The sequence below is a fragment of the Nelumbo nucifera genome, chromosome 1 (assembly GCF_055504915.1).
Source record: "Nelumbo nucifera cultivar China Antique chromosome 1, China Antique-T2T, whole genome shotgun sequence".
Taxonomy (NCBI): domain Eukaryota; kingdom Viridiplantae; phylum Streptophyta; class Magnoliopsida; order Proteales; family Nelumbonaceae; genus Nelumbo; species Nelumbo nucifera.
In genome coordinates this window covers 139,841,032-139,856,427 of record NC_142649.1, presented here as the reverse complement: position 1 = coordinate 139,856,427, position 15,396 = coordinate 139,841,032, and the positions used below count along the sequence as shown (strand labels likewise).

At 34.4% G+C, this 15,396-nt stretch overlaps 1 long non-coding RNA gene across 1 annotated transcript; it reads left to right on the top strand.

The window, feature by feature from the left end:
* Nucleotides 1-278: 278 nt before the first annotated feature.
* Nucleotides 279-4,483, top strand: LOC104585728 (uncharacterized). Its single transcript, XR_016080262.1, has 2 exons — nt 279-3,332; nt 3,445-4,483. It is a non-coding gene; the product is annotated as an uncharacterized LOC104585728 (long non-coding RNA).
* The last annotated feature ends 10,913 nt before the right edge of the window (nt 4,484-15,396 follow it).

Genomic DNA, 15,396 nt, shown 5'->3' with positions numbered 1-15,396 from the left:
CTACATTTACCCATTCATCTAAAAAGATTCCATTTCGACCAATCTCACACTAGCCCATAGACACAACCCCTCTTCAGCACTCAAACCCATCTCAACCCTCCATTTCTGACCCAAAAAATCCCCACCATTGAACCAAAACCCGGCCTGACCCCTTTAGACCCGGTTTGACCCAACTTTTTGAAAATTACCAAAACACACCTGAATTTACAAAACTGCCCCTTAACCTTAATATAAATAATATCCTATCTTCTTCATTCAGACTATTCGGTTCTCTCTTCTCTCCCCGGTTTGAGTGGCACAGAGCAGCGAAGAAACTAGCGACAGCGAGCTCTTCCCCGTCTCCGGCCTCTGTCTCCCTCTTTTCTTCCTTCTTCCTCTTCTTCCCCATTGTTGCTTCACCCCCCCCCCCCCCCCCTTTTTCTTTCTTTCCTCTGTTCTGCTAGTTGCAGCAGCGGATCCTGGCAATAACCTCTCTCCTCTCTCTCCTCCTCTCCTTTTCTTCTCCTTCTTTCTTCTTCTTCTTCTTCTTCTTCTTCTTCTTTGAAATCCCACTGTTACCCACCGTTCATTCTCTCCCTCCTTCGAGTCAAACCAGCAACAACTGAATAGCAGCAATCTGGCGGCAAATCTCTTCCTCCGGCAATTCTTCCATCCATTTCTTTCCCTCTCCATTGCTTTCTCCTTATTCTCCATCAATTTCTCCTTTGTTTTACCAGTTGTTCATTGTACATTCCAGCGAGAACAAGGGAGTTATGTTGCAGAGGTGAAGCTCGCTTTCTATCTGCACTCGAACCCGGCGAACTCGAACAGGGGATTTGAGCCTCCAGTAACCAATGGCCATTCCCTTCCTATTTTACCCTCTGTTCTCACCATTGAACGACTATTCGACTGTTCGACACTCTCCCCAACAAGGACAGAGCAGCGGCAGCAACATTTGTCCAAGAATTTCCTTCAGGCCAAAGCCATACTGAAACCGATTACAGCAGTGGCCGTTCTCAAGGCTGAAGCAGTCCCTGATGAAAACAGAACAGCAATAGTGGCATTGTCAATGATACCGAACTGAGATCTCCCCCGTCGCATCATTCTAACACTGGATGACATCCAAATCCAAATCTAGTAACATCTTTTCGTATTTTTTTATTATTTCTTTAATTTCTCTTTTTTATTGTTCTTAGATTTTCTCTTGTTCTTATCCATTCTATCTCTCATATCTCTCAGATGACTTGTTTATTGTGCTTAATCATGTCAGATTATTGAATTAATTTTGAATTAGAATTACGATCTCAACACTGTATTCTTGTTTTTTCTTTTAATCGCTCCATTATCTCTTTCTTTCTAGTTTGTTCATCTTATCTGTTTATAGACCTCGGTTTGCTCATTATTACTAATTTCATTCATCTTGATGTTTGCCTAAATCGGACCAAGAAGTTTGAATTTCCTCCTTCTCCCAACCATTCCACCGAGTCCGAATGTGGGGTTCTGATAGAAAAGAGGTGAGGGAGTAATCTTTCACTCTTTTGCTCAAGCCCCTGCATCTAAAAGGGGATTGGTCTGTAAGTATGGAAGGGAACACTTTGGACCTGATGGAAATTTGTTATTTTCTTTATTATTGTTGTTTTTTATCATCTGTTTGCAATTATGCTTATTTTGGAATCACCATGTGGGCCCCACCTATTGGCCCTGGGAGAGGAGTGCCTAACCCCCTCCCTCTCCCATCCGAGACCTATCTAGTCTGGTGTAGCTAGTGCCTGGGATTTAGAGTCACTATTAAACCGAACATGTTTTTCGATGTTGATTTTGTAGGTCCCATCACCTCTAATTCCGTATCTGATGGGTGGTAATTCCATTTCTAGCCCAAGTGATAAAATGAGCGATTTTCTGATGCTCACAAACCCATAGGTGGATATTTATACTTTATGATGGGGATGGTGGAAGTACAGGCAATCCTTACAATTTTTCTCAAAATAAGAAATCCTTGCTGGGAAAGATTATGAAGCTTGGCGTAGATAACATTATAACATACCAAGTGAGTGTCAGGACAGAATAGTTTGTCTTCCCCCACCAAAAAAAATATCTTGAGGAGATTGCTATGTTATGTTTTATATTTCATGCATAATTCTTAATTTTTCAATCCTTAAGACTATGTTTTGTTTTCTGAGAACGCCAGTTCTTTTAATGTATGTATGTATTTATATTATTCTTTAAGTATTGGATGATGAGTGGAAAACAGTTCAGTTAGTTGCCAAGCCCAGGTCTGGAACAAGCCTCACCAAATTCAGCTATTATAATATAGCTAGTGTCTTCATGAAAAGAAATTATTTATAATAAAACAAATGACAAGCAAGAGATGCAGTGAAACCTTGAAATTAGTGGTTATATTTCTTGTGCCAAAGTATGGATGAAAAACTTACACTTAAATCTTAACTCATATGTACTTTTTTTATTCTTTATGGGCAGGAACCAAAGATATCATAATGGGTCCTCATTTAGTTCAATCTATTTCACTTTTTCTTTCTTTCTTTCTTTTTTATCAATAACTAGCTTTTTCTAATAATACACATGTGCTTAGATGAGTAAGTATGAATCTGATCCATAGATGCTAAGGGCTGCTTTTCAGTTTTAGAGCCCAGTATATCTACATTATTTCCAGGTTATTTCACTACTATTCCTTTTTGTTTTTGTAAAGCATTTTCCAAGTATACCTTATTTTCCATCTTCATGTGAATGGTTTGCTGTTTATGTGAATGCGTTGGAAACTGTTAAATTTTTTCACATAAATTACATTATTTCGACTATTTTCCATTTTTGTTCTGTCATTGATCCTAGACTACTCCCTCTTTTGTTGGTTGTTCATTTTCCTTAAGAGGAACACATGGACCTTTCATCTATTTTAGCTTTGTGGCATCCCTTAAAGTCTCCTACTATTTATATTGTCAATTACACTGTGCATTATGTAAATACAAAGTCAAGCAATTTCTTGTAAGCCCGAAGTTTGAAGACATTCAGGCAGCTGCTTCTTTTGATATCAGTACCAAGCTTCCTGATGATGCAATTTCTTTATTTGATTTGTCATCTCTCCAGCAGTTTGAAGACTCATTTGGTGCAATGGCTGATAGACCTCTTGTTGGAGAGACATTGTCTGATGGTTATAGAAGGAATACACTTAACTCCAATTTACATCAAGATGCATTTGAGGCTCGTCACTTGGTGCAAATGGAAAAAGAACCAAACCACTATGATCCAGCCGGACATTTAATGACACTGCAGTTGCAAAATCAACAGTTACGACAACAAAATCTATTGTCTCCTCATCACCATTTGCATTTGAATGGGTCAGTTCTAGAGCAATTGCCGGGTTCTGCTCTTTCTCAGAGCCGGAATCCTGTACACCATCAGCAGTCAATGAGTCAACCTCTGACTGATTTAGATCTTCTGAAATTTCAGCTACAACACCACAGGCAGTTTCAGCTCCAACAGTAGAATCAGTTGTAACAGCAGCAACTTCATCATCAGCAGCAAATGCAGTTGCAGCAGCAGCAGTCACAAGTTCGGCAGTTGCTGCATCACCAGATGCAGGATGCTGGCTTTGTGCAGTCACATCTTGATCCAGTTAGAGCTAATAGCATGCTTCATCAGGTTCTTTTCAGGCAACACCTTCTACATGATTTGCAGCAAAAATCTCTTCCTCCAGGACATCCTGATCCATCTTTAGAGCAGCTTATCCAAGCAAAATTTGGTCAGAGCCTACAGAGGGAACATCACAATGATCTGCTGGAGAGCCTATCATGAGCGAAGCATGGACAGATGCTTACTTTGGAACAGCAACTTCTTCGACAAGAAAGGGAATCTAAAATTCAGAAAAAACGGAGTCCAAAATTCAAAAGAAGAGAAAAATACAAAATGCAAAAAAAAAAGGTAAAATCTAAAATGCAAAAAAGAGCAAAAAATCCAAAATACCAAAAAAGGTAAAAAAACCAAAATTCAAAAAAAAACGAGAGAAGTGGAAGAAGAATCCAAAATATCAAAAAAAATTTAAAATAAAAAAGGAGAGAAATTCCAAAAATAAAAAAAAAAGAAAAGAGAAAATCCAGAAAAAAGATGAAAATTACAAAAAATAGAAAATTATAATGGAAAAAATCCAAAAATCCAAAAAAATGAGAAAGAGAAAGGAAGTCCAAAGGATATATAAAATCAAAATGGGAAAAATACAAAATCAAAAAGGAAGAAAAGGAAGAAAAATCCAAAATTTCAAAAAAAAAGAGAAAAACAAAAAAGGGAAAAAATAATAAAAAATCAAAAATACAAAAAGGAAAATAAAAAAGAAGAAATAAAAAATAAGAAAAAAATCCAAACTAAAATGGGAAAGTTCAAAATCTGGATAATATAACCAAAAAGAAATATACAATCCATAAAAAAGGAAAATAAGTCAAGGAAAATTCAAAAAAAAATCCAAAATTCAAAAAAAAAAAAAGGGGAGGAAGAATCCAAAATATCAAAAAAAAGGGGGAAAATCCAAATTTCAGAAAAAGAAAAGAAATATGAGGAAAGAAAACCCAAATCATTTAAATGGGAAAATTAACTATTAAATGCAAAAAAATCAGAAACTAATTAAAAAGAAAAAAAATCATAAATCCAAAAATCAAATAAATGATAAAAAATGTTAAGTCAATTAAGAATTAAAAATCCAAAAACAAAAATAATAATAATAAAAAATAATAAAAAACTAAATAGTAAAAAATCATCTAAAAGGGATAAAAATAATAAAAATGATAAAAAATAAATGAAGGAAAAGAAAGAGAAACAACAAGAAGAGGAAAATTTAAAAACGGATAAAAAGGAAAAAGGAAAAAGGGAAAAGGATAAAAAAAAAGAAGAGAAGGGAAATATCAACAAATAAAAAAATTCAAATTCAAAAATTTTTCAAAACTTTCAAAGAATAATAAAAAGGAGAAAGAATGAGAGAGTGAGAACAAAATAAAGAAAGAAGTAGTTGCTAACTAGGTTATATTAACAAGAAAGCACCATTGAGAGTCCTTGGCCAAATCCTCATCAGATAGTGACCAGATCAGTTACCGAGTCGTGGCTCAAAATCATTTCCAAATTCTTGCAATCATTTCTTAGCTAGCAAATTTGATTGCTTTCCTCCTTAATAGAGCCAAGGGTGTCGGTCTTAGTTCCATTTTGAACTACGTCCAACCTAATCCCTTGCAAAGGGGTACGTAGAGCAGCATATCTCCTGGATCCGGTCACTTCCATAAATAGAATATTATTTTCCCAATTTCTCTTTCCCTTACCCGAGATGCTTACACATAGGAGAGTGATTAGTCCATTTAGGGTTGTCTATTCGTAGAAGGCAGATTCTGCCTCCTCTCAAAGTCCCAAAAGCATGCCTGAAGAAAAGTCAGTTGTTGATCAAGAGCTTTTTAGTTGAACTTCCTAGTAACCTCCCAGCCCGTAGTGAAGTCGTCATCTTTGTCCAAACTGGGGCAAAATTGCAACCGCCAAAAAATGCTACATTCCCTTTGAATAATGCCTGAGTCGGCACAAAATAAAGGCACCATCCTAACCTAGTGCTTTGTCGATTAATCAAAGAAAGGATTGGAGGCCATCCTCGGCCATTCTTCTTTCCTAAGTAATCCGTTGAATTCATAAAAGTCGCTAGTTAACCAGTTGAGTTTATGCATTAAACATTTTTCTGGCAAGCTAGCCAAACCCACAGGATATACCTCAGGGATCATCAAAGGGCTAAAAAAACAAAAAGAAAAAAGGAAAAATAGAGAGAAGAAACAAAAAACAAAAAAAAGAGAAAGAAGAAGGAGAATATCCAAGGAGGCTTTGCTCGACATATACTATGCTCAACATATGCTTCTTCAATATATGATGTGCAGTCAATAATGAAATGAAGGGAGGCCATCCTTGACCGCTTGTTTGACCATGTGTAATAAAATCCCCTAGTTGGCCCTTTGAGCCTTCTATCAGCCTTTTCTTCACAATAAACACTTTCCAACGAGTGGGTGTCAAAACAAGTAGAATGCAATTAGAGCAATCGAGCAAGAGCTCAAAGAAAAGGAGAAAGAAAAAAAAGAAGGGGAGAAAAAATTAAAATAAATGGAAGAGAAGTGCAGAAAAGGATAAAAAAAAAAAAAAAAAAGAAAGTGAACTTTTGGTAGCTTTGCTGAGGATAAAATGCTCAAGTAAAGTAGGGCAATTATCAAGGAAGATCAATGCAAAAGTTGAATTGACAAACGAAAAATCCAGAAATAGTCAGAAGAAACTGGGGCAGTTAATATGATTTTATCACTACGGGAGCTTTTATGATAACACCCACATGTAGTTCTGATTTTCCTTACCCATTTACATTTCGTTCCAAAATGAAGTCCTCCCTAATCAATAAGAAGACACGATTCATGTTGAAGAAGAATATGAAGATCAATCTCCATCCATATGGCTAGTAAGAAAAGCATTGATAAAAAATCAAGAAAAAAAGAGAAAAAAAAAAAAGAATGATGATGAGACGAGACCCTGAATCAAATTTCCCAAGAGGTGATCCATGCATTTGATACCTCCCATTAATTGTTTTTAGGCCTTTTAACCCATCATTTGTAACCTCTATCCTAGACCGCGTTTTGTCCTAATAAGCAAGACATCCTTGATCTTTGAAAAATTGACAAATCAGCACTTGGTAGATCTATTTGGCCGGTGATGAAGGGTCATAGTTGTCACTCACTCCATTTAAGTATTAGCTTCATAGCCCACCATTGTTGTTAACCAAAAAAAAAATAAAAACAAAAAAAGAGAGAAAAAAAGAAAAAAAGAAAACTGGGGCAGACCCCCTCTGGTAAAGTCTTTCTTATAGTGAATTCATTGTTCAATAATTTATAATTCCATTGTGCATGCCTTTGAATTCAATGAGTTTTGAGTAATGACCTTAAAGAGAGGAGACACACTCTTATTTGATGCGAACCGGGCATAGCCCATTTGGACGTAATTACTCTCATATGAGTTGAGTTTGAAAGCACTTTTGCCCTTGAATTTTGAAACCCTTCCTTCTTGCCATTTCATTATTTCATGACCCTTCTGCATTGCTTGATATTTGAATACTCTTTGTACCATAGTTTGAAGAGATGTTTTGACCTTTTCATTACACACTGAGTTTCTATATTGGCTCTACCATCACGTCATATCCTATTGCTTATATGTTGTCTACTCTGATCTCTTTTGTGCAAATCATTGCCTTATCTTTCAAAAATCCCTTCAAGTGTTTATCTCACACCTTGGTGTTCTACTTCTTGAGTCTGTAATTTGATTGAAGATATATCAGTTAAAGTATCTGAATTCCAATTTCATTGATGATATTCACATTAAAATTTCGTTGGTCATGTCAGCCTCTATGCTTTGACCCGCATTAGAAATTTTCGTTGGTTATGTCAGCATCTATGCTTTGGCCCGCGTTAGAAAATTCCGTTGGCCATGTCAGCATCTCTTGACTCGTGTCTGTCTTCCGTTGGTCATGTTATCCTCTATGTTTTGACCCGCGTCAGAAAATTCCATTGGTCATGTCAGCCTCTATGCTTTGACCCGCGTCAGAAATTCCTTTGGTCATTCTTCTGTGAAATTTGAACCAAAGTGATGGGTTATGCAATGGAACAAGGCTGATTGTTACTCATTTAGCAAGAAGAGTAATTGAAGCTGAAATAATTACAGAAAATAATATGGGTAAAAAGGTTTTCATTCCAAGGATAGTGATGACTCCAACTTATTTGAATTGGTCGTTTCTTCTTAGACGAAGGCAATTTCCTATGAAGATCTGTTTTGCAATGACAATCAATAAAAGTCAATGACAAACTTTGAATTATATTGGAATTTACTTATCGCGACCTCTATTTACTCATGGACAATTATATGTGGCAATCTCCCATGTAACAAACAATTATATGTGGCAATCACCTGTGTAACATCAAAATAGGGTTTAAGAATTTTAATTGAAAATAAGGACAATGAACCAGAAGGATATACACAAAACATTGTATATCATGAAGTTTTTAATAATTTGTATTCAGGTATATTGATTATTAATAGTTATTTTTTACTATTTTTTATATATTTTGTATCTAATATATTTCTCAAATTAATGAATAGGTAAGTGACAATGCCTTCAAGAGATTATCAACATCTTAATGAAATAAAATTGGATTCTGATTCTTGGAAGATTAAAGTACGGCTATTACGCTTATGTAAGGCATTGGATTTTAAAAATAATGATGAGCCACAAAGTTTGAACATGTTATTAATTGATGAAAATGTAAATATACATATTTTGTTATATTTTTATTAAATTTAAAATTATTAATATATTTTTATTTGTTTAGTTATTTTGCAGTGAGAACAAATACATGATGTTATATAGAAGAGTTTGTTTTATAAATTTGAAAAATTATTGTACGAGAGTTCTCTATATTTTTTCAAAATTTTTAATGTTGTTCAAAATAAAGAGTTCTACAGAACTGTAAAGCATGCATTTATCATATATTTTAAGTGGACTATTCTGGTTGAACCGGTTCCTAAAGAAATTGTAAAAATTTCAAGACACATATTTGATCTCATTGATTTTGATAACATCAACATAAATGAAGATAATAGATATCTTACTAGTTAGTAAATTTTTAACATTTTTTTCACATATATATGTATATATTAATTTTATATTTGCTGATATTGTACATGTAATTGATAAATTATATGACATATCTGATGAAGAATCTTTTCGTAAACAAAACGGACAAACAATGAAGCAAAGAGAATTGTTTTGGAAAATAACAGGTAATCATCAACTCCTTATCTTTTGTTATTAGAATTACTAATATTGAACTAAATTATTACAGGGAAAAATGTATCAAGATCTCTTTATGGGGTGAGACATGGAGTTTAATTGGCAAAGATTTAATTGGAAATATATCAAGTGCAAATATTATGTTTGTCACTTCAACAGTGGTAAAAAATTTAAAGGTGAATTTAATCATAGTCTCTTAAATTTTTTCCTTATCATTATGTTGAATGTTAAATATGTTTATAGGTGTTATATATCTCTCATCAACAAGTGCAACAAAGTTATACATAAATTTGCAAAATGAATGTGTCAATAATTTCTTAACAATGTATGATTTGTATATATTGTAAAATAAATTTATTATATTTATTGTTCAAATTAACTCATATTTTTGAAAATTTTTTGAACTATTTGATAGTGTTGAATCAAATTCATTGTCAATAATTGGAGAAATACATACAACTGGGAATTATTCTTTATTGTTAAATGAGAGAATTTTAAAAAATAGAAGAACCATTTCAAAATTATTTGAATTAAAGACAGGTAGCACGTCTAAGGTTTGCACGAATGTTTATTAACATAAATGAATTAGAACATATAAATATTTATTATATTATTTATTAATATATTATATTTATTGTCATAGGGCAGTATTTATACTTGCAAAGTATCTATAAATAAGGTTTTACGCAAATGTAGATGGTATTATATTGCATGTATTAAATGTGCAAAAAAATTATAAGACTCTACATCTCATTGATGTTCCTAATTCTTAAGCAAGGTAAATATTTAATTTTTTAACTCTAATAATATATTTTTCAAATCTTAATCATTTGTTTTAAGTTATTAGATTGAGAATCAAGGTGGAGGCGAAAGATGACACAGGTGTTACTACATTTGTTCTATTTAATAAAGAAGCTGAATTTTTAATCAAATATCCAGTATCACATTTTCCTGTAATAATTTTAATTCATTATAGGAAAATGGGTATGAATTATTGACTGCAATTTTTGATGAAGTGATTGGATCGATTATCGTAATTCAAATCAAAATTTCAATCATTTGATTTACAATATCAAAATGTAAACCTCATAATTTCCAAAGTTTTCGTAATTGACAATAGTATTGAAATGAAACACAGTATAAGTGAATCTTCGATTAATGGATCAACTACTACAATTAAAAGTCATCCGAAAAAAAACAATTGTGTAGGATTAGACTTTGAGGTAAGATCTTATATGCTAATGATATTGCATGCAAATAACTTTTACATGTTAAAGGAATATTAACATATTACACACCTATTATAACTAGGATATTGGAAACAACCAAAACTTTGAAAGTGCAGAGAGGATTGATCATTATGCCGAGATTGTGAATGGATATGAAGATTATTACCATTGTTAAAATAGCTAAAAGAAGACAATTTCATGAAAGCACAATCATATTTGTTAGTAGAAATATGATAATGTAGATGATATTTATTTTCTTTCATTATATGACAATTATTTTTCTTTTTTATATATTGTGATTGTATTATTTTTAATATAGCTTTCATTAGACTATTTCATGTATAAAATGTTCAACATTGTATATAAAGTTATTATTTCTGTAATGAAGACTACGAATTTTGATAACTAGCATTATCAAATAGTTTCAAAATTGAAAACTAATTCTCTTCAATATATATATATATATATATATATATATATAACCCCACCATTCAGCCATGTGACTTCTTCAAATTTAAACATATGGCAATTTTTGAGAAGATGTTAAAGTCCATAACCCACTACCACCATTCATATGTGGTAATTTCAGAGAAATTCAATAGTGCAAATGAAGGTGAAGACATGCAAGTGAGACGTGGAAGCCATGCATGGCACTCTCCGTTCCATTGCAAAGTGTCTCGCAATGAAAACTTCTTGAAGCCAGCCAAATGGTTGCACAGATCCAATGTTGATGGATAAATCTGGGCTCTTTATATCACTAAGAAAGGAAGCATTAAATCTCCATACAGGTAAAAAGAAGAGGGGTCACCCTTTCATGAAACTACCAGCTCCTTATGTAAATTTGAAAAACACTATCATTACATACTACATATAATGGAAATCTTTACTATTTTGCTGATAAGCCTTCCATAAGAATTACCAACCCAACCCCTCATTGAGCAATGTCAACTAGCACCAAGTGCATGGAGCTTAAATTATCTCCTAAATCTTAGTGATACAGAACACTCACTCCCATCAATATGGGAATTTGTTTGGTAACTAATGGAGGGAATCATTACAATTATGCTATGTTTGATTTGAAGGAAAAGGTAAGGAAAGGAAGGGAAGGTTTTCCTACCTTTCCCTTTCTTTCTTTACGTTTTCCTTCAAACCAAACATACCCTTAATTCAAACGTAGGCCATGGGAATCTGATGCTAGGCAACCAACTCACTACGAAATTTGGAAGACATTAGTAGTCCATATCTCACCCCTCAATATATAACTACCTTTTTTATCATTGCGGCATATAATCTCTCTTATTTACTTGTAGCATTTCAATATCATACATAAACACGAATATCCTTTCATGGAACATTAGAGGAGCAAACAGCTAGCCCCACTAAGTTCAGATATAAGACATCTGAAAAGCTTATGTAGGCAGACAGACAAAACCAAATGACAGTTACAAATTCCTTAAACCTTGCAAAAAGATACATTACCACCATTTTGCAATACTACAAAGAAGCTCAAGGACTACTTTGTTGCTTGCCAAATCACAGGTCCACCGAAACTTTATCATTCTACATATAAACAACCTTCCCAATAATAACCCTTGGCTTTAATTAGTACTCTTCTATGGACATCCACAAAAAGCATCCAAGAAGAGGAGTCTTGAATCAATTGTCAAACACACATTATAGCACCTACTCGGCTACCATGGTTACTTATTGGAGACATAAACGACCTACTCTCAATTCAGGATCAAAACAACTTCAAGAGCATGTCACCTAAACCATCGAAATACTTGTTGCAATTCATCCTTTGGGCTGGTTAACATTGACTATGTAGGGCCACCATTCACGATGGACAAATGGTCAATATGGTCTTTCATAAGTGTTAGAGAGGTTAGACCGTGCTTCTACAACCCCCACATGGCTAGAGCTTTATCCTAATACCATGATTCCCATCATAGCCTTTTACCGTGCCCCAATAACTCATGACCCAACCTCCAAACACACCTAAGCCTTCCCATTTTCGTTTCCTTCCCTTTTGGACGGAGCATGAAGACTGCATAAAACCATAAGAGCTACCAATTGGGAACAAACAATGAGAGGCTCCCCTCATTTTTGCATAGCTAGTAAACTAAGGCTCAGTTTGGAAAGAGTACAAATGCAAATATGTACAGCGTAAATGCATACAAGATAATATAAAATATAAGGTTTTGCACTCTACATATTTGCATTTGTACTCCTTCCAAACTCAGCATAAGCGAAAGAAGCCCTTCTGGAGTGGAACCATACCACTATTGGGAAAATACAAACATGTCTCCAAAAACTCTCAACAAAAATCTCCTCCCACCATATAACAGATAAAGATTCCCAACTGGTTACAAAAGGAGGAAGAACTTTGGAGATTGAAATCAAAAGGACTTTTGCTACATGAAGGGAATAAGAATACAAAATTTTTTCACAGTATGTCACGCACAAAGGTATCAAAAGTAATGGGTTATAGCTTAGGTTTCCCATAGGAGAATAGACCTCCAATAAGGAAAGGATTGTTGAGCTCTTCATCAAAACAGCACATGATGTAGGCGGAATCCCATAAATTGTAAATATAAACATCATTTTTCAAATGCATATCCCTCAAATTTCTGAATATATCTATCATGCCCAACTTGTCACACAGTTCATTGTGCCGCAAGTATGGAAGCCTTTTTGTGAGAACATCAGCAAGTTGCTCCTTAGATTTGATATAAGGAGTACAAATTTTTCCCTTTTCCAATTTTTTCCTTATAAAGTGCATGTCCACTTCAATGTGCTTAGTTCTATCATGTAGGACAGGATTGCTAGCAATGTTGATAGCTGCCTTATTGTCACAGTAAATGGACATAGGATTGTGAGCAGTAACCCCAAGTTCCCCTAAAAGGTTCTTCAACCGAAGAACTTCAGCCACCCCATGTGCCATATTCCTATACTTTGCTTCAACACTTGACCTTGCAACTACACTTTGTTTCTTATTTCTCCTTGTCACTAGATTTCTTCTTACAAAAGTACAATAGTCACTTGTGGACTTTCTATCATCCACAACACCTGCCAAATTAGCATCTATATAGACTTCCATTCACAACAAGAAAAATGACTTTTAGTGGCAGTCAAAATTGCCGCTAAAGGTCCCTAAAACTACTACTAGATACTTTACCAGCAACTAACAAACAGCCGCTAAAAGAACTATCGCTATAGGTTCTAGTGGCAGTTTTCATGACTATCGGTATAAATACAAAACTTCCGCTAATACTAAATTGACTGGCACTATAAGTCCGATGTGCGATTTTTTAGCGGTAGTCAAGGACATCTTTAGTGGCAGTCACGGTAACCGCTAAAGCCATACTTTCTTTTCATATAACCTTTTTTTTTAACTTTTTTTCTAATTTGCTTCAAATAACATGTTTTCTCTATATTCATTTAAATTAAAATGAAATACAAAAATATAAAAAATCAATTACAAATAAAATTTAAAAAACTATTCTCCATTCATAGTATTTGGATCACAAATACATCTTAATTTCAATTGCATCATGCAAGGTCCAGAAATTCCTGATGTGTTGGGTGCATCAACAGGGTTAGGCACCTTTATAGGTACAGAGTATGGCAAAGTCATCATAGTAAGTGGTTGGAGAGAAAACGGAATTCCATAGCTCATATTCCCAATCTTGGATTCATTTCCTAGTGGAACATTAGAATGCTTTTTGCCTTGCACATCTATGATACTAGTTGAATTAGTAAGCACATGACCTTTCTTGGGAACGTCAGAAGAGCCACTACTACCACCCATGCATGTACAGCTTGGTGCCATCTTCATGGTGCGGGGCCAACCTTAAAGTTGAGTCCTCAGCTTTAGATTTTGCCACATCTTCATTTTCAGCAGTTGAACCATCTTCTGTTGTTAGTACTGAAACTTGTAAAGTTCTCACCGGAGTAAGAACGGCCTTGGGAGGATTCTTTCCATGTGCATCAGCATATTGAACTTCATTCTCATGTTTCTTTTGGTGGTTTATGTTCCCAAACAACATTTTATGTTTATTACCTGCCTCCGCCCACAACTTGCCCCTTGTCTCACGATGATCTGACTTTTCTTCTTCAGTTTTTGTTGTCTTGTTACAAATTATGGGGCAAACAAAAAATGCAAATTATGCCTTGGTTGTTGGATCATCGACATCCAAAAAATGCAAAAGCTCATTTTTTGCCTTTGATCTTGAAGTGCTAACTGAGTTAGCCAAAATTAAGAACCCTTGTCTAAAGTCTAATTCCAAAAGAACTACCATTCTTAAAAACCAAATGACAGTTGCTTACATAAAAAATAACATTGTTGATTAATTTTGCTTGCAACTTTTGGGCCAACAAACCTATTTTTAAATTGGTTTGGAATCCACATACATCACAAGGTTCTTTCACCTTTAATGCAATCAACTTTGAAATGAAAAGAAAGTACTATTCTTGTACCTACGCTGCAAGATGGATCAAAGGATTGAGAACCTATGTGAATGGAATTCAAAACATTTCAAGCAACTCTCAGTATACAGTTATGTTCATCTATATAAATGGAAGACTGTTCTTTCTTAAAATTGTTTTGGTGGGCTTGGTTTCAGGTTGATTGATCAAACGAATGAAGCCATTCTTTCTAAACTTGTTTATAGATTTTTATCGCCAGGTCAAGGCTTATGGAAACTGGGAAGCAATGCTCCTGGTCAAATATCTTAAAAATAATAAGTTGGTGTGTCTTGAGCCTAAGGACAATAGTTGGATCATTGGTCCCAACTTTACTTGACCTTCCATGATTTGCTTCTTCTATTGGTTTTGTTTATTCTCCAACTTCACCATCTTCATTGTTTACGATTTAAATATGCCAGATTTTTCAATTGCATCAAAATCCCTCCCAGTCCCACAAGAACTAGAGTTTATTTCTGCATCTAAGAAAACTGCATTTTGTTTCTGCATAGATGCTTAGCATTTAAGCATGCATACCCACCTAAACGTGGCACTTCCTAATAATAATAACAAAGTCATTATAAAAAACACCACTCATACTGCTACATAGTCTAGTGGAAAGCATCAAAATAGAACTGATCACCACTAGAAAGACTTAAAGGTTTTACATTCAATGATGGGTTAGGAGAGGCCATAACTGGCACAAGCCATTAAATTGGAACCCTTTTTTAAACATGGCATAGGCCATAACTGGCCACATCCTACTTCACCATGGCAATGTCAGACCCACAGTATATATCAAGCATTAATGAAGCGAATGCTTTTTTAACAGGCTGTTCTGGGTTTCATAGTGACCACATGTTTGGTAAAGCT